Source organism: Corvus kubaryi, unplaced genomic scaffold (assembly GCF_017639235.1).
Source record: "Corvus kubaryi isolate FWS band 111438036 unplaced genomic scaffold, C.kubaryi_AGA036_p1.0 74, whole genome shotgun sequence".
Taxonomy (NCBI): domain Eukaryota; kingdom Metazoa; phylum Chordata; class Aves; order Passeriformes; family Corvidae; genus Corvus; species Corvus kubaryi.
Window position 1 is genome coordinate 1219147 of NW_024582061.1, and position 27048 is coordinate 1246194.

The following is a 27048-nucleotide window of genomic DNA, read 5'->3' on the forward strand; positions in this document are numbered from 1 at the left end:
CCCCCCCCCCCCCCCCCCCCCCCCCCCCCCCCCCCCCCCCCGATTTCGTGCTGCTTTAGGCTTAATTACTTTCTCTAAGGGAACTTTCTCTTCCAGTAGTTTCTGATAACATCCAGAAATGTATGAGGATGAGAAGCTGATAGGTTTTTGTATAGGTCTTTAGTATCCCTAAAATAACTTTTGAGGCTTTAGCTATTCCCGATATAAATGAGTGTGGTGAATTTCCTCCAGCATAATCCAGCCTGAACTTGGCCACGTTGTAAGCTCTGAAAAACTTTAATTTATACACTGGAACATGGGAGCTGAGCTACTAAATTTACTGAATTGGTGTTCCAGTCATGGATGCAGTGTCTATACTGGACGTTTCCCACAGCTGTTACCCCTCACCAGGGTGGTGCTGGCAAAAGAAGGCAAGAATTGAGAGACTTTCTGCGCTTCTGCCAGACCTGCCTGGTGGTGTCCATCTAACATGGAATTAGGAACTGCCTAGACTGGAGAAGGCAGAAACAAAGAAAAGTGGATCGTGAGGTGAAAGAGGGAGCAGTTCAGGTCCCAGAGGAAACTCCTGGGAGATAGAAAACATGTTGTCAGTCAAATGAGAGAGTATCGTTAGTTTGCATCTTCCCTCCTGCTGTCTGGACATTCGCAGAAGTTTGCTGTACAAAAAGTATCTTTTTAGGAAGAGCCTCCCCTCTCCAGACTAAGATTAAAAAGTTGTTTACTTTCACCCCAAATTTCATTGGGACAGGCTTGGCACTGTATTGCTTTTAATTACCTTATAGAATCATGAAATCATTAAAGTTGGAAAAGAGCTGCAAGATTATCAAGTCTATGCTGGAATCAAGGGTACTCTGCAATTTTGCTCAGCATTTTCTGCAACCTTACAGTTTACTCTAAAAGTACTATATACTTCAGAGAATACCTAAATAGCTTAAATATTTAAATAGCAAAGAGAAAATATTCAAACAAATCAGAGAATTCTAGTTTTACATGGATTTTCATGGGAAAGGAAAACACAGCTGGAGGTAAAGACCAAGGCAAGCCAGAGCATTTAAAATTAACCTGGTTTTTGCTGCATGGCATCTCATCTCAGTTCAAAAGTGCAGCTGATGCTGCTCCAGGGATGACGTGGAGATGTCACAGAAGTTCTTGAGCAAGGCACCCTATAAGCTGCACTTGGTCTTGTTTAAATTTAAGATGGCTTCCATAACACATTTGTGCTAAACTTTAAATTTTCCTTTAATTTTTGAGTACCAGTAAGTATTAATGCAGAAACATAATTGTGCAAAAGGGATTTGTGTTTGATTTTTTCATTTTGTCATTCAGGAAGTATTTCAACCTGTTTGTCCACTTGCAGAATTGTTACGCAGTGCCTTTAGTTCTGTAATAATTTGAGAGTTCTGAAAATGTTCATGCTTTAACATAGGATCATAGTCAATATTTGTTATAAGACAAACAGTCCAGTCTGTAATGTGGTTTTTTTGTGGGGTTGTTCTTAAAACATTTTCTTCTCCTGGCGTTTTGAAAATGTGATCAAAGTAAGCAGAGAAGCTGTGTTGCCTAAGGGAAATAGTCTCAATAAAGCTCTGAAATGGTAGTGCATTAGTTATTGAGAGGTACCTCTCCATAGTAGTGTTAACTCTAAGACATAAGCAGAACAAATGATCACTCTTCTGCAGAACTCGTTTTCAGAAATACATGTTTATGTAGTATTCATAGCACAGTAATAAGGAAAAAATATTTAAGATAAATTAGATAATCCATACCAAGTCCTCAATCTGGGTGGAGAGGAGATTTTGTGCTGGCCAGTTTTGATTTTGAAATTGTATTTACTGGAAGTTATTATAATCATAGAATGGTTTGGATTGGAAAAGATCTCTTATGGAAAAGATCTCTTAAGACCACTGAGTCCAACCATTCACCCAGCACTGCCAAGGCCACCAGTAACCCGTCTGCAAGTGCCGTATCCACATGGTTGTTAAATCCCCGCCGGGGTGGTGTAGTGAACAAGAAAAAAGTAAGGAATGTTTCTCCATTGCCTCTCTGAATATTAAAGTTTGAAAGTTAGTTTTGAACTGCCTCTAACAAAAATTTTAGAAACTGCTTTATTTTAGAAAATAAGGCGCCCTGTTGTAAGGCTGTTAAAAGAGCAGGGAACAGCAATGAAAGTTTGATAGATGAGAAAAGCAAGCAATAAGTTTTTTGATACATCTTTGTATCAAAAAAGGGAACTTTGTGTGGGTACCAATGAGCAGCCGATTAACTTTAAGGGAGCAAAGACAGAGTTCTCCACAGACATGCTGATGCTCTGAAGTAGACGTGGCATTGCCATTCTATAAGCAAGTGCCCCACCTGCCACAGGGGCTGCAAAATCTGCTAAGTGTCAGAGTCTTTGCTGTCTGTGCTGTTCTTCACTGTCCTGGATGCTCCTATGAGGCTTCTTGTGTCCCACCCTGCTGGTCCTGCTGCTGTGGCTCTGCTCTGCTGCTGGCTCTCTGGCAGCTCTTGGAGGGACATCACTGGGAATGATCTTCCCCACTGCACTCTGTGAGCCAGTGCTGGACCTATAGAGGTGATAAACCCTTTCCTATGCTTCTCATAATTGTTCTTGGTGTTTTCCTGCTTTGCTATTTTATCTCTTTCTTTCCTTCTTTATGAAAAAAATTAAGCTGAATGATCGCTTTGGATTCCAACATTTAAGCTCATTTGGGTTTTAATCTTGTTTTCCAGTATGCTGAGAACCTAATTCCTTTCTGCAGTTTTAGATGGGGCAAAACTCACCTCTCCTCACCTTAAGTGGATCAGAACAGATGGGGATTCCACCACTGCCCTGCGCAGCCTGTGCCAGGGCTGGATGGCCCTTTCCTGGAGGAATTTTCCTAAATAGCCGCCCTAAACCTCCCCTGGCACAGCTTGAGGCCATTTCCCCATGCCCTGTCTCTTGTTATTTGGGAGAACAGACCAATCCCAATCTGGCTGCACCCTCCCGTCAGCGAGTTGTAGAGAGTGAGAAGGTCCCCCCTGCACCTCCTTTTCTCCAGGCTGAGCCTCCCCAGCTCCCTCAGCTGCTCCTGGTACTCCAGCCCCTTCCCCAGCTCCCTTCCCTTCTTGGGACATGCTCCAGCCCCTCAATGTCTTTCTTGCAGTGAGGGGCCCGGAACAGACTCCCAGATTCACAGTGCCTCAGCAGTGCCAGCACAGTGAGCTGTTTAATGACTGCTTATAAAAGCATTTGGCTTTCATGATAAATCCTATGTATATTGCTTAATTGTATTTAAACAATTTTGACTAGGAATCAGTTTAACACTGAGCATTTGCATGTTCCGCGTTGACACTTTTCTCACAGAGCAGATCATGGAAATAGTGTACTTGGGCTTTTTTGAGGGGGGGAGTTGGGGAAGAAGAATCAGTTTGCTGCTTCAGATTACTTCTGTATTAACTGTGGAGGAGGTTATCTACATTTTCTACAGAACTGTTAATGTTAAATGTGAGAATTAAAGTGCAGGAAGGGAAGAGCATGCTGGAAGAATATGTAAAATAGCTGAGTAAAAAAGATAATCCCTAGAAAAAAGGATCTAAACAGTTATAGAATCACAGAATGGTTTGGGTTGGAAGGGACGTTAAAGCTCATCTCATTCCACCCCCATGCCATGGGCAGGGACACCTTCCACTAGACCGGATTGCTCCGAGCTCTGTCCAGCTTGGCCTTGGACACTTCCAGGGATGGGGCTGCCACAGTTTCTCTGGGCAGCCTGTGCCAGGGCCTCCACAGGGATGAATTTCCTCCTAATATCTAATCTAGGCCTACTCTCTTTCAGGTTTATGCCATTCCCCCCGTCATGTCGCACCATGTTTTTGTAAATAGTCTCTCTCCATCCAAATCCAAGGTGTCAGTGTCTTCACAAAAAAAGTTGAAGCAAGCCTTGCTAATCAAGGCACTGTGGCAGGGGAGAAGTAGATTATTACTTCAGCCATGATTTCAGAAGAGAAAAAAGCAAATTCTGAAATTGTTGATGAACCACTTACAAAACCACATTTTCCCAGACATGAGATGTAGAGTGGGTGGTATTTCTGTTCCTTACCCTCTTTATTCTTCACCATGCATTTCTTTTCTTATGCGCATCACAGGCTGTGCCTACTTTTGATTAGAAGTGAGGCTGATTTAGATAAACAAGGGCGGGGGGGAAAGGAATGTTACATGTGCAATAAATGGGAAAACATTGATAAGGAAATAATGGATGAAAATGCCCAGCTATTTCCTGAGAGTAAAAAGCATCCTTAGTGACCGATACCTATGAGGAGCCTCCTCCTTAATGTCAAGTCTTTTAACTGGGCTGACAGGCTTGAGCACACCATTTCTCCCCTTCACCAAGGGTAAAGTGAGTACATAACACTGCAACAAATCACCAGGGGATCTTGCTAATAGTGTCATTAAAACTATAGCACATCTCTTGTCACTGTAAACGTTTGTGTCATTCAAGTGTTGGCTTCACTCTCTTCTCCTTGCCTTGTAAACTCATCCTTAGTGGAGTTTTTTATTACTACGTTTAGACAGACGTTGGCACCTCCAACTGCTCTCTAGGCCAACATTAAATTTTGTTTAAGAAGCAGGTTTTTTAGCCACGTATTTTATAAACTGGTGCAATACCAGTTGTTGCCACAAGCCCGTGTCTGTTTGATGATACCAAGATGTGTCTGGAAGAGTTTCCTCCTCAGTTCTGTGTTTTTCTCATTGCCAGGGCTTTATTCTAAATTGCAGCCATCTGTTGTGAGTCTGCACTCCATGGGTTAAAGTGTATTTTGATATTAGGACAAGCTTTCATTATGTTTTTCCTCTTTCCCTCTTTCTCTCCCCCCCCCCCCATTTTGGAACTTTAGGCTTTCTATTTAAGCTTTTATGGTGGCCACAAACAGGTGCATGCTTTACAGAGGGTCTCATTCTGCAGCTCCCACTGGTATCCCTGGCCTCCTGAACTTCCTTTTGCTACCTCCTTCCCCCTCAATAATTTTTTATGAATGATAGCTTTTCAGCACCCTGGGAACAGCTTGTTGAGAAAAACACTCTTTGTGGGGTGCAGTCAGATCCTACACGTTTTTCCAAGGGTTTTTTATGAAAGGACTGGTTCTGTGTTGCAGGTATGACGTACGTGTGGACTCCCCCTCCCTGCTGGCTCCCCCACCTCCTGCTTCTATGATTCACTGTGATAAATTTGCTTTTTCATAATGCCAGTAGACTCTCGCCACAGGTGCTTCTCAATTAAAATCCACTTTGTTTCAAAACTGAAGGCTTGTTTAACTGAGCCCCTGGGGAGAGTTGTCAGATCCCAGGATAGGTGACACAAATAGATTGGTGACCCTCTGGAGCTGCATTGAAAATACCATATCCTGGGGTACCAGAGGGCAGCGTTGCTCTGAAAACAAATCCGCACGTTTGAGAAACCCTGGGTGGAATCCCTGGGACTTGTTGTTTTCAGTGTGGGGCCTTTTTAATCCATCTTTTAGCATTTTGTTTTGTTACTGCTACCCTTCTCACACTTCCTCCCCCCCCAAGTACTTTCACCTTTTTTCTAGTACTGATTTAGCTATTTAGAAAATACAAAGGTAAAAGGAACATTTTTTTTCCCCAAGAACAGTCTCTCTTTTGTATTCTAAAGATATTTGCAAGAAATTAATTGGAATGGCAAAGCAGAGTGTGGAAAAAATTGGAAAAAAAAGAAAAAGCAACTTGAAAGTAAGTTTTGTTTGTTTTTTTTTTTTTTAAAGAGAAAGGAAAATGTACTCTTCCCCTGCCTTCTTAGACGTGTATTTTTAGCATTTTGAACACATGTAATGTTCTCAGATATTGCTTACCAGAGCACTTTGAAATAACTATAGAGGGTGGATGGGATGACTCAGGGGACTGGTAATTGAATGCGGAGCCTTTTCACCTCGAAGTCCCCAGTTTGAATCGAACCGAAGTTGAGAGCGACCTCGTGGTTACCCTCAGATGGGTGTTTAGTGGCCTGTCTGAAGTGAGTTGGTGGTCTCAGTCCAGCTCTTGGCAAACAGCTGCCACATCACAGCAACCACGGCCGCAGTTAGTGCCAATTATCAGCCGGGCTGGCAGTGCCGGCAGCGAGAGGAAGAACGGAATTAGCATGTGCTGCTCCTGCTGTCAGAGGTGGTCCCTGCTGCTTTCGGAGCCCTGCAGCAGCAGCAGCTGGGTTTGGTGCTGTCGGCCCTGTGGGATGTGCGTTCCTGCACTCTGGGGAGATGGCAGCTTGTCCTGCTCCCAAGTGCTGAGCCGGGTCCCCGTGTGGGTTTAGTTTTGCTTTGCCCCCTGCAGGTTATCAGTCCCTGGGTTCAAGGGCATCTCTATGCATGGCGACTGGACTTTCCCGCACACCCTTTGTCAGTTGGATTTGTCTCCTGGCACCTCTGCTAAGCATGCCAAAAATAAGATTCTTCACATTTGTGAGTCCAGAGAAAGGAACGGAACTGGGGAAAGGGCCTGCAGAACCAGAAACAGCTGGCGGGGCTCAGCCTGGAGAAAAGGAGGTTCAAAGGGACCTTCTGGCTCTGCACAGCTCCCCTGACAGGAGGGGGCAGACGAGGGGGGGAGGTGGTCAGGCTCTGCTCCCAGGAACAAGGGACAGGACAAAAGGAAATGGCCCCAAATTGTGCCGGGGATGTTCAGGTTGGACATCAGGAGGAATTTCTTCACCAAAAGGGTGGTCAGGCATTGGCAGGGGCTGCCCAGGGAGGTGGTGGAGTCCCCATCCCTGGAGGTGTCCAAGGAACAAGTGGACGTGGCACTCAGTGCTCTGGTCTGGGTGGCAACGTGGGGATCAGTCACAGGCTGGACTCAATGACCTTGGAGGTCTTTTCCAACGTGAATGGTTCGATGAGTCTGTGATTTCAGTCCATTTGTTTGATAACGGTAGTCACACTGGTGGTAACTCTCAGCTCCCAAAGTTTTCATACCACCCCATTATTTTGTAATCCTCTTTCTGAAGCGGTTTTACATTTAATCTCTGAAATTTTTTTTTTCTGAAGCTAAACTAAATTGTAGTCATTTTGAAAGTGTGAGAATAAAATAGATAATTCTAACCTTTTAAAATCCCTTATAGTTGAAAGCATCTTGCATAAATACCTTGTATTTTGGGAGTTTTAGAGTATAACCCTCATAGAGACTCTGAATGGTGCTTTAATGGATTCCAAAGCCCACAGAGGATCCCTCTGCTGGCAGTGAGATTTTGGGTTGATGCACAAATCTTATCTGTGGCAATCCATTTGCAAGATCATGACAATTCTCACATGGAGAAGAAAAGTTGAAGTAAATATGGTTTACAACATTTTAAGCTGTAAGACAGTTCTTTCCGAAATGGGGAATTCACTTTTTGCACTCTAAATTTCATTCAGGGGAACAACAGTACACAATTCTCATCAAAATACAGTGGGTTTTCCCCAAGTACTAAACTAAGTCTGTTAGTAATCCTTTTTTTTTTTTTTTGCCCCTAACTCTTAATGCTAACTGTGGTTTCTGTAAAAATAAACATTTCCTCAAGGTATTGGCAGCCAAAATAGAGATGCTGAAACTGAATGTAACAAGAGTGATATTATGAGGATTTTTTTCCTCTAATTTGAGACAAATGACTGAAGTGAATAGCACAAATAGAAACAATGTAGATTTTTTTGATTCCTGATATTGGTGAAACGATAAGGAGGATTTTGTATAATAGGGGATCTAAGTATTGCCTGTTAAGGAGGACAGGGATGCAACTTTTGGAATGTGGGGTAACATCCTACTGTGCACATCCAAGTAACTAGTTAGGTTGATTTCCTCATTACTGATCACCTACTAATGATTTGGCCAGGCTTCACTGGGAGGGGATGGATTTGGGCTATCTTTGCAGAATATGGTTTCTTTTTATCCAGCAGGAGGATATAAGAAGAAGGCAGGAGAGCAGCTTTCTGGCTGGGAACAGCACTGCTGGAGATGAAGGGAAGCCTGGGTCAGGACTTTCTCTTGTCTTTTGGACAAGCTCAGGAAATTAACTCTTGAAAGGGTCTACAAGGATAATCCCATGCTTGGTATCTTGAGCAGTCCAGAAAAGAGGCAAAAATGATTGCTGTTTGGAAGTTGAGATTAGTGGGTAAAGCCAAGAAGATGTTGGAAGTGATTTGCCCCAGTTGTGAAACAGATGTGTCCCTCTCCAGGAGCTGACGGTGGCAGAGTGTTCCCTCTTTAAAGCTCAGGCAGGAAGGAGGACTGTGCATAACAGCGCCCTGAAAACTTGTCTTGGAGCACGTGTCCATAGTGGGAGTGCTGTAAGTCTGGAGGAGATGAAGTCTTCTAAATAATGATGGTTTTATGGAGGAGGTGATGCTTTCCTCTCATGAAGGAAGGACATGGAAAAAACTGAAGTGGAAACAGTTGGCAAGGTCACTCTGTCTTGTTGTCTCAAGAATGTCAGGAAGGAGGCCTCCAAACAAACCGAAGCCCTGGGAGTGAGGCTATCACCATTTCTTCCTGCTCAAATTGAATTCTTGTTCAAGGCATTTCCAAATAAGGGTGAGGAACTGAGTACTCCAACTGCAAGATGACAGTGCAAGGCTGTTAAAACCAAGATTCCTTTTTCTTTCTACTTAAAATAATCCATGTGCAGCCATGAATCAATGTGCCTCTGTAACCTGCCATGCTCCAAAATAGACTGACAGAAACATATATAAGTCCTTCTGGAAAAATAAATGATGAGAAAAGCTTTAGCTGGCAACTCCAGAATAAGAACAATTAGCAAGTTGCACCGTTGAATTAATGTGTTTTTCATCATGGGCTAGTTGTTCATCTCAAGGCTAAAAATGCCATGATGTGTCTCTTGTGTGAGCACAAGGCACATAGAAATCACACTGCAAAAGGAGCATGTGCATAATGGTAACAGTAGAAACAAACAAAAAAAAGAGAACAAGGGGCAGAATTTCCTGTCTAGTATGAGTTAGCCTGAAATCAGAGGAGCTTTACTAATCCATACCCTTGAAATCCTCCCCTTCAGCTTCCCAGTGTTACAGCAGCAATGAGCCATGGAATAGTTGCTGAGATGCCTCACTGACATAAAAATCAAACCACTGTGCTACTGAGGGAAAGAAGGAAAGAACAATTTTAGCATGTAAGATTAGGGCAGTGCTGTAAGGGCGGGACCAGCCTGGAGTCTGCCAGTACTTGAGCCCACTTACACTTTGTATAAACTTCTAAATATTCGGGAAGCCTTTCAGTGATGTTTTGATTTCAAAAGCTATCTGGCGGCCTAAGTGTTCATACCCAACAATTAGACCAATAAATTCAGAGGCCAGTCTTTAAAGTTCAGAGCTTCAAATGCTCCCACTAGTGCATTATTCATGGACTTGGTTTTTTCCTTTGATATCTCTCTATGGTGTGATCTATATAGCAGAAAAGAACCCACATCTGTCTGTTTACACCACCCTCGAAATTCCTGTGGGCAACCAAAAAAGTCAACCACAAATAACTGCTGGGCTACCAACAAACATAGTATCTGGAGTGCCTCCACCCACCTGCCATCAGGCAGACTTCTAAATCTCATTCGAAATGTGAGAAGTCAGATCAGGGTGGGAGGGAGAAGTAGAGGGAGGGCTGGGGGAAAAAACTAGGTTGAAAGACTAACCTGAAATTAGCAGAACTAGGATTTTTACTGTTTTTTCATGGAGTAGGTCACATGTGGGCCCTGAGCTGAGCATCATGGCATGGCACGATGGACGTCCTTCAGTCAGATCCTTTGACTCATTGTGGGGTTGGGGACTGAACCCATTTGTGCTAAAAGGGGACAGATTCTTCTGAGCTGTGTCTTGAGGAAAGGTGAACAGAAAATATCCTGTATACCATTTGGAAAATTCATGAAAGATTCTCCAATAGGATGCTGGGAAAGGCTGTAAATTCCTGTTTTGCTTGAACCACTGGGGACTCTGGTCATTCTCACTTTAGCTGCAGGGCCTCTTTACATTATTGTGGGTCTTACTGGAGGGAGTTACAATTTCCATTGGCTTGAAAAGCTTCCCAAAGCTTCCAGTGATGACTTCCTTACCAAGGCTTTCACTCACTCAGATTATTTTCATGTACCTGAGCTAAACCATTTGGGTAATGTTCTCAAAATCAATGGAAGTAGTTACATGCTTAAAAGTAGGCATCCATGAAGTTGGATCTCATCCTATGACACTTTAATTCTTGAGAAGTATGGAAAAGACTCTGATTTATTAAGCTGATCCTACATGGTGCTACTTGATTTGCAGTGTTCAGCAAGCTTTGATTGTTATTTACCGCACACTAGTATTCAATCACTTGGATGTTTCACTTTAACTTGATTTATGACTAAAAAAATAAAGCCCTGGTGCAGATGGTATGAGGATTTCATTGTCCATACATAGCTTTTCAGTCAGGTGTTACATCTATTTCTGAGGCTTTAATTCTTGGTGAGGTAATTTCTCCCTGATGCAGATCATCTCATGTGCTGGAGTGTCCCACACTGCTGTTGACTTGCCTGCTTGGAAGTTTGTTAGTCTTTCAGCTTTTATTTCCCGAATCTGGGGAACAGTTTTTCCCCTTCCAGTTCTGTTTGGTTTTCTGAGAAAGGGGTGCCTTTTTGACTCGTCCTGACTTTTTCCCTTGTTCTGTTTATCCTTACTGCGGAAGATGGCCAAAATTCCTCCATTTCGTGCAAATTATAGGTAGTGCTAGGGTCCTTGGCAAGTTCCCAATACAGGTCTCAGATGACTTAAATGCTTCCCATGGGTACATTGACACATTATTGAGCAATTACATTCTCTTGTGGCAGTCATCTGTAGAATAAGTAAACTGCCTCTGTGAGCCCCATGGTGATATCATGCACCATAAATGCATGCTTGGCCTCCATTGTGTCAACAATCCCTCACGCTCTCAAAGGCAGAAATGCGAGTATAATTCTCAAACTACACTGACTAATAAACAGGTTAATTTTATTACTTGTTTCTACCTTAAAGGGCAAGATTAAATTTAATTTATAATGCTACCATAAAAGGAGAAGGCATATGGGTAAGCATAAAGTGATTATTTGTATATTTGCTGTAAAGATATTAATTTGGGGTTTGGGGAGCGAAAAGAGAGGCCAGAAGAAGAGAGTGACTTACATTTAGATCTTATTTTTTCTCTTCTGGCTAGGGAAAGGTTGGTCATGAAGATAATTTTCTCATCAATAGCTTTGGCAAGACTATGACATACAGTACTGATCATTCCCAGATCTGCTTGCACAAGCAGAATATTTAGGCAACAAGATGTTAAGCAATGCTCTCCTGAAAATTAGGAGATCTTTGATTACACAGTGTAGTGTAAAGTTAATGGTGTAATGAGTCTTTTTCTTTTTCCCTCCCTTTTAAAAACTTGTGTCTAAATGTTTTGTGAAGCTTTGAAAACTCCCAAGGACAGGGTGTAACTAAAAAGGTGACATAGCTTTTTGTGTACTCTTTAACAGCATAATCATTAATGAGATAGCCTATGCATTGGTGCTTTCTTCAGCCTTTGTATATTGTTCAGTGATGTGGGGTTGAGGCTGATCACTCTCAGCCCAGCACACGGTGAGTTAGGGGTCCCAGCACACACAGCTGGGACGTGTCCAACTCTCACCCACCAGCACCCCCAAGTCCTTTGCCAAGGGCTGCTCTGGATGACACTGTCCTCAGATAAATTTTATGGCCACTGGGTGTGTTGGGGCCTCTGAAAGAGAGAAGTCCAACACCCCTGTCTGAATCACCCTGAAGGTGGATATGGCAGCGCAGGGTATCCTACACATGAGGCCAATCAGGTTGTTTCCCGTGGATCTTTGTTGTGGCTGGGGACAGAGCACAGATCCCAGTGTGTTTTTCAGGGTTGTACAGTATTATTGAGTCTGGTTGAATGACTACCCTCTGCTTTGTCATCAGAGAATATTTATGACCATCGAAGGAAGGCTGAGTTCCTGGAGACGGGATAACGCATGGCTTTCTGCTGCCAGACAGAGAGTTCCTTTCCGTGGTCACACCAATGTTTTTTCATACTCCCACGGACACCACAACTTTTTTGGATAAGGAAGAAGATGATGGAACACAGATGAGGGAAAGAAATGGCCTCAGAGAACTTGGATACATGGGGGTATTTTTACCCTTTGGGGTTTTTTCTTCCTGAATTTCAATGAGTGACTTATTGGAAACTTCTTTGGGTTTGAAGTGTTTTTTTCTTGTTCCACACACACGAAACTGTTTTGGGTTGTTTTGTTTGTCTTTGTTTATAATGAAGCTGAGATAGGGTGACTTGATATTTTTAAAATAGAAAACTGATGCCTTCTGAGGGAATGGGGGGAAGAGAGGAGGACTTTACTAGCTGGAAACATGGGTCATACCAAGGACAACTTGTTACTGTGAAGGTTGTGCTGGATATGGGAGGAAGGATTTGGTGAAAGCTGATATGGAGGCAAGAGTAGTGCTGCTGCTTCTCCTTGGGTGCCAAATCCACTGATGTTTCTCCAAATGCTGGATCTGAAGGGTCCCTGCACCACAGCCACATATCTATTTTTATTTATTTACTGGTTTTCCCTCTCTTTATTTTAAGGCAAATTCTAGATTAAACTTTTCCAACCCATGGCATTAGAAACCATCAGGCACTGAATGCCAAGCAGATGCCTTCTATTTCTCTCACTGACATCCTGCTATCCCCTATCACTCCATGAAAATAAACCTAAAAGAAAAAATATCCTGTCTTATTGGTGAGGTAAATGAATGGGATTACAAATCCAGTTTTTGAGTTGCTAAAATGCAGAACCCTCACAGAAAATGCTCAGTATCTTGTCTCTTCTCGTTTTGATTGTTGTCAAAGCCTACAAGGCACTGGGAGTTTGGGACCATCTTCTGGAGTCTGTTACGTGCTGGAGGCTGCCCAGCACACCCTGAAGTGACAGCAGGTTTTCAGAGAAAGAAATTGTCAGTGAAGTGTGCTGTGGAACAGGAGGATAGCATGTCAATGACAGAGTGTCTTCCAGGGATTACTGATCAAATGAGTAGCGTGAGTCTCCATGCAAGGCCTATTTGTCTCCACTTAATGCCTGTTGGGAAAAGCACAGTGCTGTTTTCCATGCTGTGTGATTAAATTCATGAATAGTATAAGGTAGTCTACTTTTTCAAAACCATCACCCTTGGGATAACCTAATAGTTTGAAAGGAATATTTCCTTGGCATTTCTATGTCTATATTAACAATAATATGCATATGCTAATATTGGCAAGTGATCACTGTAGGGTAAGTCTCTTTGATGGTAATCCTCTTTCCCTTCTCTGCTGTCACTGCCATTCCACAGCTTCTGGAGTTTTCTATGGGAACTATTCCAACTGGAGACAGGGATTAGAAATTAATGAAGTAAATTCTGTTATTCTGAGATTTCTGAATGACATGTTTGCACTGGTGCTGATGGGGTTCAAACACAAATTTGCACAGGCTTTGCTGGCTCCTGCAGGAAGACTGAGAGAGAGGAAGAAGGTGGCATTGGTTTTACATATCCATTATCACCTAATTTTGATTTTGTTGTTCTGAAATAGTTGAGATTTTATATATTTTGAGAAGTTTAGCAAAGGTACACTTTGTGCAGATGCACTTCAAACATCAGCAGATGCTGAGAGAGACAGAAAATAATGTTGGACAGGGGACTGTTACAGTCATTCTTTCTACCACTTCCTCTCAAACTGATATAAACAGATGTATGTTTTCATGTCCTTTCCCTTGGGAAAGGGAGAACTCTGAGCTCAAGTGATCAATATGTGGCTTTTCCATGGTTACTCGGGAAACTTCATCCCTGAAATTTTTTTAATCACAAGTTATCTGGCATCCTTTGACAGGATCCAGATTTTTGTTTTTCATCTACTGTAAATTATGGAATCTGGCTAATAGGAACAAATCTGGATGAGCTGGTTTATGCAACAATAAACACAGGCATGTGTGTTTGTGAAAACTAAGGAGTTTTAAAAAGGGAAATAATCACTGGTTTTAAAGTAGTGATTAATTTTACATTTTAGATGTACTGTAGACTTCCATATTAATTTACTGCTCCTCGCAAATATTTTTCATGTTTTATTTTTTCCTTTATCATTTTTAGCAGATTTATGGAAGCTGGATTTGATGGCTTCTGGCACACCATGATTTCTCTTCACTTAGGAAAGACCCTGAGTGAGGCAGTCCCGTGTGACCATGAGGTGCAGTGGCTGTTTTGTGATGATCAGTGCCAAGATACACTGGTGTGCAATTCCTGGATTGTATTTCTTATTGTATTGCAGTTCTGGACAAATCACATCTGGGAGATTTTTGAGGGCACATGTCTGGTGTTTATTTCCCACTAACACACAGTAACATGAGTGGTTAACAGCCGCTTGTATTTTTCTGAATCCCTCCCATACAGTCTTTCAGTTTCCTTGTTCTCAGTTATCCCAAATAAAAGGTGAAGGCTTTGGGGTTATCTTCGCTGGAACTGAAGTTCTGCAAAAATATACTTGCAAAGGTCCCTCCAAGAGCAGCAGCAGCTCATTCCTATAGCTGGAGCTGCTGGCCACCAGGTGAGCATGGACCTCCCAGAGTGAATAGGAAAAGGGTTCCTGAGCCACAGCTTCCTTCTAGAAAGTAATGGACGGCTGAGACTTTTCACACCATGCTGCCAGATTTGCAGTTTCAGCAAATAGATTGTGAGGCAGATTGTTCAGGAGGCTGTGAGGAGGTGAGGGGTCTGTGGGGTTGTGTTTGTAGGAGGGGAGAGAGATGGGATGCCAGTGCTGTGTGTCTGGGAGCTGTGCTGGGAGATGTTCCTGGACCTTCCCCCAGCTTTAAGGGAGGTTAGGACTTGTGAGGCTGAACATGGGGGTTGTTGGAGGTGAGAGCTGGTGTTTTCTAATGGTATTGAGAGCAATTTTAACAAAGCCAGGTGAGGGCAAACACTATATACAGGTACAAAATAATAGCGCTAGTCAGAAGGCAAAATAGCCCTGTGGTGCACACAATGGAGAGGAATTGGGAGTTCTTGGATCAGATTTTGACTTTGTCACAGACTTCCTGTGTTACTTTCAGGCAGTCACTGTGAAGCAGCCAGGCTTGGAACAGTTTGTGTCTCTGAAAGCATGTATCTAATTCAGCTGTTATTATAAAAGTTAAATATTAAAGAACTGTTGTGTTATCGTAGGATAAAACCATGCCACACCATTTTCAATGTGAACTTTGTACTTTTGCTATAACATTGTTTTTCAGGAAAAACAATGTTTTCACTGCATAAAAGTTAGGCAGAAATTCATTATGTGTGTTGTACGAGCTAGACTTGTAGTTTTGATGTCTGACACTAAAATAAGAGACACATGTTGAATGCCACTAGGAAGGCTTCAGGGCTGCTTGTTCAGTATAATGAAGCACAAGTCTGGGCATTGAAAGTAAACAAATAATATAAGACTTTATAGGGATCAGCCTTCCAAAGCTGTTTGGAAAGTTCCATAGCTTCTGTCTAACTATAAGCACTCCTCATACCCTTGGTGACAGGCATGCTGCTCTGAATTCATTGTTCAAACTTCCATTAATATTCTGTGTCAGAGAAGGAAACAACTTCGATAAGATCAATTTGCAAACATGTTTCTTCAGGAAGGAACTAAAGAGCAATCCTGAAAAATACCTACTGGAGTGGAAAAATTCTAATCTTCGGGAAAATAAAGGAACTGCTGTGTGAGATGAAAAATGTCAATATATTTGCAGGACAGGTGAGTTTGTTTGCTAAACTTGATTCCTTTGCAACCTTCAAGTCTGTCTTTGAAAGTGTGTGGTCAGTTTATGAGGAGCTGCTTTCAGTTTTAGGAAGCACTGGTAAATGTCAAAACTATTTACATTCTTCACATGATGGAACAAGGAAGCAATTGGCAATTTGTCCATGTGGGGGAGAGGATGAATGGAGACTTTTGAGAAGTTCAGTTTGGGCTTAATTGTATTTTTCAGTATTCGTTGATACTATGGGAGGTGGTAATTACCCAGTTGAAGTCTGGAGTAGTGTACCTCCCTCCCCAGTAGACATCTACAGCACTGTCCCATACACCCAAGCTGGCAGGGATTTGGATGGCAACATGGGGCCATCCACATGCTGTTCCAAAACCAGCAGTTCCCGCAGTCCCACCCTGCAGTGTCTTTGTTCTAGCTGACAAGAAATTTTACAGCATAAAGGCAGCTTCTAAAGGATAAAACCCTGAGAGCCACATCTTTTCTCACCCCTCCAGCCTTAAGCAGAGTGTAATAATGACCCATGCGTTTTTACAGAATTTCAAATATTTCACCTGTGTTGTGTCTATGTTGTCACATGCACTGGTGTGTCATCCCTGAAACATTTCTGCTGCCCTGTTAAGTATCTTGTCTCAGCTATCTCAATTTGCCCTCTAGATTTTTTTGGGGATGAAATATTCATTAGAAAAAGGAATCACCCCTTTTTTTCTACTGAGTATTTAAAATGATCCACAGACTGTTTCAGACTGGTTGTGAACAACTCCAGAACGATGTTTTGAACAACTTTTTCTCCAAGATCTATAAGGTAGGTCACTTTCCAGAAGTTCCCAAAAGTGTGCCTGGAGCCTCCGAAGCAGGGAGTTATTCAGTTGGAAAACCTTTCACCTTTAGTGGGAAAAAAATCCCCCATATTCTTTGGATGGCCTTTTGTAGTGCAGCGACTGTTACAAACCTCAAAACCAGAGAGCTCCTCCGGCTTCTGACACAGCTGCACCTCTACCTAGTTGTGCTCGTGGATGGTTTGGCACAGCTGTCACAAAGCAGAGCCTTTCTCTGAGGCATCTCCATATCCTCTGCTGGGACAGATGGGGCTCGTGATGAACCTACCCTGAATTAGTCATGTTCCTTACTGCACTAGCATCTTCCAACATCTGCTGTATTCCTTCTGCTGGTTGTATTTTGTGTTACTGGGGTTAAATCAGCAGATCTGGCTATGGTTTGTATTATTCTGTGTAAACTTGAGTCTTTGGAGTCTAAAATGCTTGGGATATCTTTTCTTTCTTTCAGTGAAATTGTCAGGAAGAAAACACTGTTAAAAAGGAGGCATAATTTAAGGCTTCAGCTGAGGTCTGCTGCAGGTTTTCACATGGAGTTGCACAGCTGTAGACTTTCAGCCACACAGAGCCCCACAACAAGTTAGACAAGGGGCACTGAGGCCTCTCCTGTAGGAATCCCATTGCCAGGAGAAGCTTGATTTGTGCAGGAGGCCTCCCAAAGAAGTAGCAAAGTCACTGCTCGTAAGGGCCTGCTAGACTTTATATGGTAATAGTGTAATAGACTTTGGAAATACGTATTATAATGGATCATGTGTGATCTAGTAGGTCATTTCCGCCTGTTTTCCCTTATACTTGTGCTGAACTTTAAATACCACATGACACTTAATCCACACTATCAGGCAGAAGGCTTCATTTTAAATTACTCATTTGAAGATCAAACAATTTTTGTGCCTGAGAGTGTCTCTGACAGTGAAAGGTCATAGAATAATTTGATTAAAAAGCTAAAGCAAAGCACTAATAATACATGATATCTCACCAAACCCACAGTCATCTCCCCTGAAGCTGTCAGATTTGCCAGAAAAATAAAAAGCCATAGAATAGTGGATTGAACATGCTTTCCAGCCTGAAAGCTTTAGGTAATACATTACTAAAATATGATTCCTAATAGGAATGTTGTGAGGAGCATCATCATTTAGAAACCTAGCCAGCAAGCATTGCATTAATGTATTTTTGTTGTTATCATTGCAGTCTGGCAGTACTTCTCTCCAGATGTACCATTTGGCACATTAAGCAATTCTTTTCTTAGAAGGGGAACCTATGGTTTTGCCATGTAATGCAAAACACCAATGGAATCACTACATAAGCAAAATGCCAGTAATGGTACAGTGGTCCAGCCACAAACATTGGTATGCTAATTTTGTTTTATTTTTCCTAGTGTGTCATCTATTGTACTGTATTTTGTATCAGGACTATGACTGGACTGTTTAGTATCAGATTTTAAAGTGTGTTTTCAGCAAGAGATTTAAGCTAGGAAACTAATGGTTGGGGTTTTTTTCTACTTAATATGGATGTAACTATAATTCTAGCTTGATTTTTGAGACCAGGCCAAATTTTCCCCTCAATTATAGTTGTTCTGTCATTCAGCTGTATGCATCCACTTTTGATAATGGTATGCAAATACATTGGAAAGGAAGTAGTTTACACTAAGGCTCTGGCTTATATATGCCATTGCTTCCTAAGACTAACTAGGCCTTCAAAAGAATTTTCAATTTATTTGTAAGAAGATTAGTTTAATTATAGCATACGCAGTTTCTTTGTGGAAAGCAGTGCCTGGCCTTTCCATCTTCTGTGCTATCTTAGGTCTCCAGTGGGTCATCCCCAGTCCTTGCGAAGGCAGCAGCAGGAGCTCTTAGGTGGCACCTGCTGTATTCCTGCCTACTTTCTGAATTTGTTCTATGCTATTGATGTTGTATGGAAAGGAACAAAGTCGCAAAAAGAATTTGTTTTCAGTTCCTCTGTTTTTCTGGCAGCAGAAAAAGTGAGGAGGGGCTGCATATTGAGGGCTTTTATCTATCATCCCTTTGGTTTTGCATGCAGAAGCAGAACATGAGGATGGGGGTTTTCCTGCAATTTCTTCTGCAAACCTTGTTGAGATGGCCCTGAATGTCATTCATAAGCACTGCAAGGCAGCCCTTTGCTCAGTTGTGCTCCAGTGTAAAGAGCAGGAGAAAGGTGGAGGAAAGTGTAAGGCAAAAGAGGCACCCAAGGATGGTGATTTGCATAGGTCCATGGAGACATCAGCAGGAATATGATCTTCTTTTTCTCTATCTCCCCATAATACTTGGGATTGCTAGAAGCTGAGAAGGAACATCTCAGGGAGAATTGTTTTATTCTTTCTGTGTTTCTCATACACATCTACTCAGGCATCTGCTATTGGATACCATTAGAGGCAGGATATTGTGTTAGCCACTTGTTTTGACCTGCAGGCACTTAGGAAGTACTTTCCTAAGGTGGGATGTTATGTTAAGGAATGACCGAGCGTGTTCCCTTTTCCTACCACTATTGCCCTGCTGTAATACTCCTGGTGCTGTGAGCTTTGTTTCTGGTTTGTAAGGGAATTGTGGCCTTACTTTCTCATCAAGTAGCCATGAAATATGACAGGCGAAAGGCTGGATTCCAAGGAGTGGGTGCATGCCCTTCACTCCTTGGGACAATCCTGCTTGTTGCCACATTAGACCTGTCACCAAGTCACAGACTGAGTCAGGCTGGAAGGCACCACAGTTGCTCATCTGATCCCACCTCCCTGCTCCAGCGGGGTCATCCCAGAGCACACAGCACAGGATTGTGTCCAGATGGGTCTGGAATATTTCCAGTGAGGAGACTCCACACCCTCTCTGGACAATCTGTTCAGGGCTCGGGCACTGCCCAGGGAAGAAGTTCCGCCTCCTGTCCAGGTGGAACTTCCTGGGCATCAGTTCCTGCCCCTTCCTCCGGTGCCATGGCTGGGCCCCACGGAGCAGAGCCTGATCCCTGCTCTGAGCCCTCCCTGCAGACAGGGACACACAGGGCTGAGGGCCCCTCTCAGCTGGGGCTCCTCTCCAGGCTGGACAGCCCCAGCTCCCTCAGCCTTTCCTCATAAGGGAGATGCTCCAGTCCCCTCATCACCTCTGTTACCTTCCACTGGACCTGCTCCAGGAGCTCCAGGTCTTTCCTGTCCTGAGGAGCCCTGAACTGTCCTGTGTGTGCATGAGGTAATAGGTTCCCCAGCTGCTTCTTCTAAGGACCTGAGGTCTGATCATTGGGAAGCTTTCTCCAGATGATCATTCAGAGACTCAGGATGGTAAGAAAGGATTTTTCACGTTGCACAGTGGTAACAACATTGTTGTAATTTCCTTGTCTTGCAGGTGAAGGACAGCAAAGGAGCATGGACATTCCTTATGTCCCTCTGCCACTATCCACTGACTCTTTATGTGTATTACAGAGTTTCTTCCCATCAATAGGCCTGCCCTTTCCCCTGTCTGAGGCTTTCTATGGGACGAGCAGCAGGACAAGTGCCTTCCTCTTAGCCTTGTGGCCAAGGGAAAAAAAGGAGACTGGCCCGGCAAATGGCACGTGTTTCCTTGGCAGGGCTGGTCTTTGCCAGGGAAAGGTTGTCGTCTTGGGGAGAGAGCTGTGACATACTGCCCTGCCTGACTGCCCAGCCTGACCCCTGGCTTGGGTTCCCTGGGATTTTTCTGTTTGTTATAACAAATATCCTGTAATTCAAGCTTTGTGTGGGGTCATACGCTGCTCAGTAGAGTTTCAGTAGATAGCAGGTTTCTTTCTAGTTAACATGACAGGTGTTCAGTTTTTTCCTGTCATTCACCAGAAATCTCACCTTTCTTCCTCCCATGTTATATAAGTCAGTTCTGGCTTTTGCCTGTCCATGCAGTCAGAAGATGACAATTTCTGATTACTCTCCCCCTGCCTAAAAAGCAATGGAAGAGCAACAGAAAAAAAAAAAAAAGAGTGATTTCTCTCTAAATTTCTAATTAAATTGGGTTGTGTGGTCTTTCTAGTTTGATTAACCCTGTAATTAATAATGACCAGGTGAGGCAGGATAGTTATTTTTCTTTGGGTTTTTTTCTGTCCCATGAATGCTGGGAAAGGTTGCAAGGAAGGCACTTAGTTATGAGAACAGTTTTCCGCTCCTGTTGGTACAATTCCTAAAATATGGCCATGTTTTAAACCCCTGTGAAGAGCAAAATTTTATTATTTCTCCTCTAGAAGATTTCTGCAGAGAAGCTAATCCTTGGTCCTGCTTAGTCACAGGAGGGAAAAGGACGGTGTTAATGCCATGCCCTGTTTTTCTATTTTCTTTTTTTTTTTTTTTTTAATTTCTCTTTGAAGCAAATGACCCAGGGCAAAACATGGTTGTGAAGGTTTGCAACTACCCTCAGAGTGGATGTGAGCTCAGCCATGCTGGTCCAGCATTGAGGGGAAAAGGGATGCACATTCAGGGTAAACTATTTTTTTAAAAGTTACTAGCTAAATGTTTCAAAGTGTACTTAGTCTTTTCCCACTCCGGTCTGTGTTGCAAAAAGTGATCCCCTGCTAGCTGTGGGATGGCTGGGGTAGGGGGATTGAGGTAGACTATGAGATTACCATGGGACTGTTTCTTCTTTAAGGCAAACATGTTAAATACAGCTAAAGTTTGTATGTAAAGTTTGTGTGAATGTAACTTGCAGCACTGGCACTGCTTTACTCACCAGTATGTTATGATTAGGAGTCCATGAAAGAAATGTGGATTAGGCAACCAACCTGTGTAAGACTTTTCCCTGTGGCACATCATCTATTTCTCATGTTTGCTGTATTTTTATAATAACTGAACTTGACATATTCTCCATGCCAAAGTTCATTCCATTTCTTAGTCCTTTACGGTTAGAGGTGGCTTTTCACACCTGGCTGTCATCCAAATTGCTTGTTGAAGTCATTTTTGAGGAAACTTGACGTTTTAGAGTGTTAATAAAGTGCTGCCTGCTAAAATAAAGTCAGTTCAACGTTAATGTAAAACAGCAGGTAAATAGTAAATACTGAAATGTCAAAACAGATATAAATAATTTAAAAATATCACCCTGTGCTCAAGGTATGTTGGTGACATTTCATGAGCTATTTTATTATTTTTCATTTTAAAATGATGCACTGCCATATGCTGAGTATGTCAAGCTTCCCTTCTACTGCTGCTTATATATTAGAGGATTCTTCTATAGTTATACAAAATCACGTTATGTTCTTTTCTTTCAAAATCTTCCTTGAACCTGCACCTCAAGAATGCCTGCAGATACAGTTTTGTCTACAGCTTGTTGCAGGTACTTTTACAAGGCTGTTCTTTGTCCATGTGTCCCTTTTGTCTTTTGACTGTCTGCCTGAATCTGCATCTTCTCCCTTGACCTCTTTATTTGGGAGTTCTCTGAGGCAAGAGCCAATTTTACTTTCTAGGTTCATACAGCACCTAGATCCTTGCCTGTAATAATGTTCACTCTCTAGACATCCAACAGCACATGTTTTTTCCTAAGAAGAGTGAGCCCTTTCCTTAAGAGGGGAGTTAGGTTGGTCTTTTATGAGGTTAGTCTTTTAGCTTAGTTATTGATTTGGTATGTTATTAGAGCTTTGGCATCAAACCAGTGCTCCCTTTACATGAGTTTTCACCTAGAAGGGGCGTTGAGCTCATTGGTGGGACACACCTGCAGGCTCTCCCCTTTGTCTGACAGCTGTCCACGTGCCTTTGTCCAAAAACCTCAAGACTGTTGCACGATGTGCAAAATGGGGTTGCTGGGGGCTTGTTCTCCTGAGTTCTGTGGTATTATGATAGGCCATGTTGTGGCGATTGAGAGGAGAATGATTCTGGTGCTGATTCCTGACCCACTGAGATCCAGCAGGTACATTTTCGTTTGATTTACATGATCCACTGACAAGTATTATGCTGGTATGTTGTTGCTTTCCAGAAAACAGGAGGAAGGAGAAGAGGACTGGAAGAAGTGGTTGGACTCAAGGGTCATAAGGGTTTTTTCCAACCTAAATTGTTCTCTTCAGTGAAACCTTGAAAGGCTTTTCATGTAGTAGCAAAGAAACTGGGTTCCAATAGCACCAACACAACCTTTACCACTTTTTTCAAGATGTCTTGAAGCACATGTAAAATTCAACTTCATATCAGTTTTAATATACTTTTATACTACTAGACTTAAGTAAAAAGCTGCTCTTGGGTGAAGTTGGATTTGATGTAAAGAATATGATTATGTCATCAGACAGGAAAGTGCTGCTTAACCACCAAAATATATTTAAAATATTTTTCTGAGTAGATTTTTTTCTAATTATGCTATATAAATTTAAGAGTGGAAACTTGGTTTCTCCATCATGGCTTGCATGTCTAATATTTTGCACTGAGCTTTGGCGTGCAGCTGAAGTGCAGCTCTCCCTGGAAATCTGTTTTTAATCTAACCCCATTTTCTAGTTAAACATTTCAAATGAAAATACTGAGCAAGAAAAAAGAGGACTACTTTGTTTGGGGTGTTCTATAGGCAGAAGATTGCCTGAGGACTTCCTTATTGACTGTACCTTATCTTGCTGTGTATGCAGTAACAGATTGAGTTGGAGTGTAGGTACCTCAAGCTCTGTTTAATTTTCTTTTTCTTTTTTTTCATCTCCAACTACATGGATTAGAGCTATAAAGATGTTGGTATAAGTCACAAGAGTTTTGGAGACCGGAAATACTTGATTTCAGTAGTTGAATTTAAAGTTATCTGAAGGTAAATATCTCTTATCTAGACGGTGTGTAAATTGTGTATTCATCTGATTTGCTTTCCTTACTGGATATCATTTTCCTTTGGTGAGTGGTTCATTTGGCTTCCTAAGCAGAACTAGACAAACTCCTAAATCACTTCATGCTTTCAGTGAGCTGTGTCACCTTTCTTTTTTATTTTCTTTAATCATTCTTTTCATGTTTCTGGAACAATTGAGCTGAATATTGTGAAAGTTTTCCTATCATTTTCTGTATTCGTGTCTCAAACTTCGTATGTTAAAATTCAGTGTGTTTGATATTCAGCTGCCGTCTCTCTAATATTGCGTGCTTGGGGGGTTGGGATTTCTAACATGACTGCAAACGTTACCTTTCCAATGATACATTATGTTGGATTAAAAGGTGCAAACACTGGAATTGTGAATACTGGAGTTCTGTGCCCTTACCAGTCTGGGGACCTGTAACCTACTTCTGGAAATTCTTATTCACATTTCCCAAAGATAATACCTTGCTGGAATTCTCTGATAAATGGCTATTGTGTGTTGCTAAATTATTTGTGTAGAGCCCAAAGCTGACTAAATTCCAATGATAGTCCCAGTTTTCAAAAAGGATGTTTATGATGGATACTATACTTGTATGGGCTTTTTTGCAAGTACCATATGTGGATATTTGTTCTAATACCAAGTAATTATAGCAATGAGTATCATTAATATATTAGTTAATTCAGTGCTTTGTAGAGGACATTTCTACTTCGAGAAGTCCTTTCAGCTTTCCTCCATACCATTATCACTCCATAACACACCATTACCAGCAACTACCTGATAATACCCTATATGCTTGCTGTTGTGAAAGAAATTAATATTTATACTTTTATTGTTGCAAGCATTGCCAGAGTGTGTGGCTGTTTCAGTTTTTGAGTATGTCTTGGCATTTTTAACTATGTTGCTACTGTGGATGCAAATCCTGCCTTTAACTTAGCATTGTTCTGCCTTATTGGAAACAGGGAGTTGTCCACATTGAGTTGAAGGCAGGGTTTGGCTCATGGAATTTCTGTTCCCAGTGGTGCCATGTAGACAAAATGAAAACCAGCTAGACTCCAGTCAGTGTCCAGGTGAACTTTTCTCAGCTTGGCAAAACATAAGTACTGTGTTGCGCAACAAATTGGAATGAGGAAGGGTTGATGCACTAATATCTCTAGGTTGACTGTATACTTTGTGGTCATAAAATTAAAACTGTTTTTAAAAAAAAAGAATATTCTCCCAGAAGCACTAACTGGATCTTCTTACAATCCCTACCTGCTCTCTTCATGTGCAAACCTGGTGGTTCTGCATTTATCCCAGCAAGTCCTGCATGGAGACACTTGTTTTCATCACAATTCTTGATGTCCTTCCAGAGCTATTAAATTAAGAGGCTGGCATGCCCTCCTTTGAATACCCAAGTGAGAGATGGAGGAAGGAGGTGAAAGTTTGGTACCATCCACATACATTTCAAATCCTTTAAAAGCAAGTTTGGTGGGATTATAGCAGGAAAGAATGTAGGTGCAGTCTTGAAGTCACGTGAAACTCCCACTGCTTTAAAGATCTCTCTTAAAACTCTGACCATTCATTTACCAGCTGAGAAGATTTGAAAAGCCTCATTTTCCATGTCAGCCAAATGAAAAAATGGGGTTCATCCTCTGGTTCTGTGGCCTTTTGTACTATTTTTTCTACATGATGTGAAGGATGGTCTCCACTACCACATGACCTTCCTGACTAGGAATATTGATACACTTCCAGTTAGGCTGAGGCAGTGATTCACTTTTTGGTGGCATCTGTGCAGTCTCCCCTGCCAAAGTTGTGCAGCTGCTTTGCATTTCATCTTGGGAGTAGCGTTTCCTTGAAACCAGTCTTCAGGAATCCAGTGTACAACTTGGAGAGGGGGAGGGCATCCTCAATTTCATTAAAATTATATCCAGGACTTCTTTGGAGGAAAAGGCTTGGAGAAAGGGAAGAAGCCAGCGTGCTGTTAGTGAAAACATTCAATTCCTTGCAGAACACCACTTTCCTTGCAAAGCAAACCCCAAAAAGAGGAAGAAGTAATTCTTGGGTTTCTGATTTCTGTGGCCCTTTGAGCTGATTTGCAGCCGTGAGAAAAGGTGCCAGTATCTTTGTATTGTTTGGCAGAGGAAAGATTACCTTGTAACTCATCTTGTCTGGCTATGGCCTGGCACTGGATCATGACCAGGTTGATGGCAGCCTGACAGTTTTAAAAGAATATGTTGGCATTTTATGAAAAGGGAAGTTATTACACTTGAAAGGAAGTAAAAACAAAACCAGAAAACCTATGCTTGTCAGTTTTATGGCAGAGAGGCTGTAAAAATTCTGGCATGTTACTTCAGCCAATCCCTGCAACAAATTAGTGAACTAAATTGATTACAAAATCAAAGATGGATTTACACAAGCATTTGTGTTTTAGTTACCCTGCTCTTACAGTGTGTCAGACACTCAAAAGAGTCAACCCCATGCCCCTTACAGTTAAAATTAGTTTACAGCCTAAATTTAGATGTGTAGCAGCAAGAAAGGAGCATGGAAAGAAAAGAAGAGCATGGGAAGGGATGGGACCTCCTGGGCCACTGGCTCCAGTCCCTCCCAGTCTCAGGAAACCACATTGTCTTTCACTCTTTTAGACTGTGTTATGGTCTTCTGACATACTGTTAGATGATACAAAAGATGGGGAGTTAAATTTACAGATTTGTCCCAGTTCAGTATAGTTTTGTCTGTCTCTATTAACCACTGGATTGGACCCACACTGAGGCTTATCACAAGTTTCTGCTGGTGGCTGTGTTTTACAGCAGGGGATGTGCCAGGGAGCTGGGGACTGTGGAGGCAAAGGCAGCAGCATTAGTGAGCAGAATATGAAGAACAAGGAGGATTCAGTGTAGCTCTTCCAGCAACCAGGAGGAGCATGAACTTGGAAAATAATGTTTCCAAATGTTATAATTTCTCTTTCTGTTCCCAAGCTGCTGTCAGAGGAGTGAAGCAGATCACTTCACCCTGGGAAAGCCTAAACTGCAGTGCAGCCTAGGGTGAGCCAAGGAGGCTTGGGTGCTGTTGTCAGGCTGAACTGACACCTGAGGAGCCACATGCTGTGCCAGCTGGGTGGCATTCCATTCCCATACTGGCTCAATATTCCTATGTTGTGCACTACAGGTGCACAACACTGGAAATCGTTTCTCATGCCATTTTTAAAAATCCTTCATCGAGTATCTTCACCTTCACGCCCATGGGGGAGTTCAGTGTATAACTGAGGGGTACAAAGAAGGCTTGCTTGGTGAGTGCCATGGCCATGAAAGCAGTTTCGAATTATTCTGCTTTGTCAGTCAGAACTGTAAACTGCAACTGTATGGCTTTAGCTCCAGAGGAGGCTGCATGGAGTTCCTAGCATTATAGCATGTTTTTAGTCAGGCAACGTAGCCAAAGAAAATGATGAAACCAGACTTCTTCTTGTGGTCAGAAAGAAACAAACAATATGTTTTGGTTGAAGGCTCAGTGCTGTGGAGAGGCCTAGAGTTCTGAGCAGCTGCACAGGAATTACGATTATACGGGCTGGTGGTTGCCAACACAACTTACCTCAGTCACAGCTAAACCTATGGCACTACGAGGGGCTGGAGAGCTGAGAGCGAGGCTTGGAGCTGAGAGACACCGAGAGAGTTGTCACTGAGCTGCAGAGCTGAGAG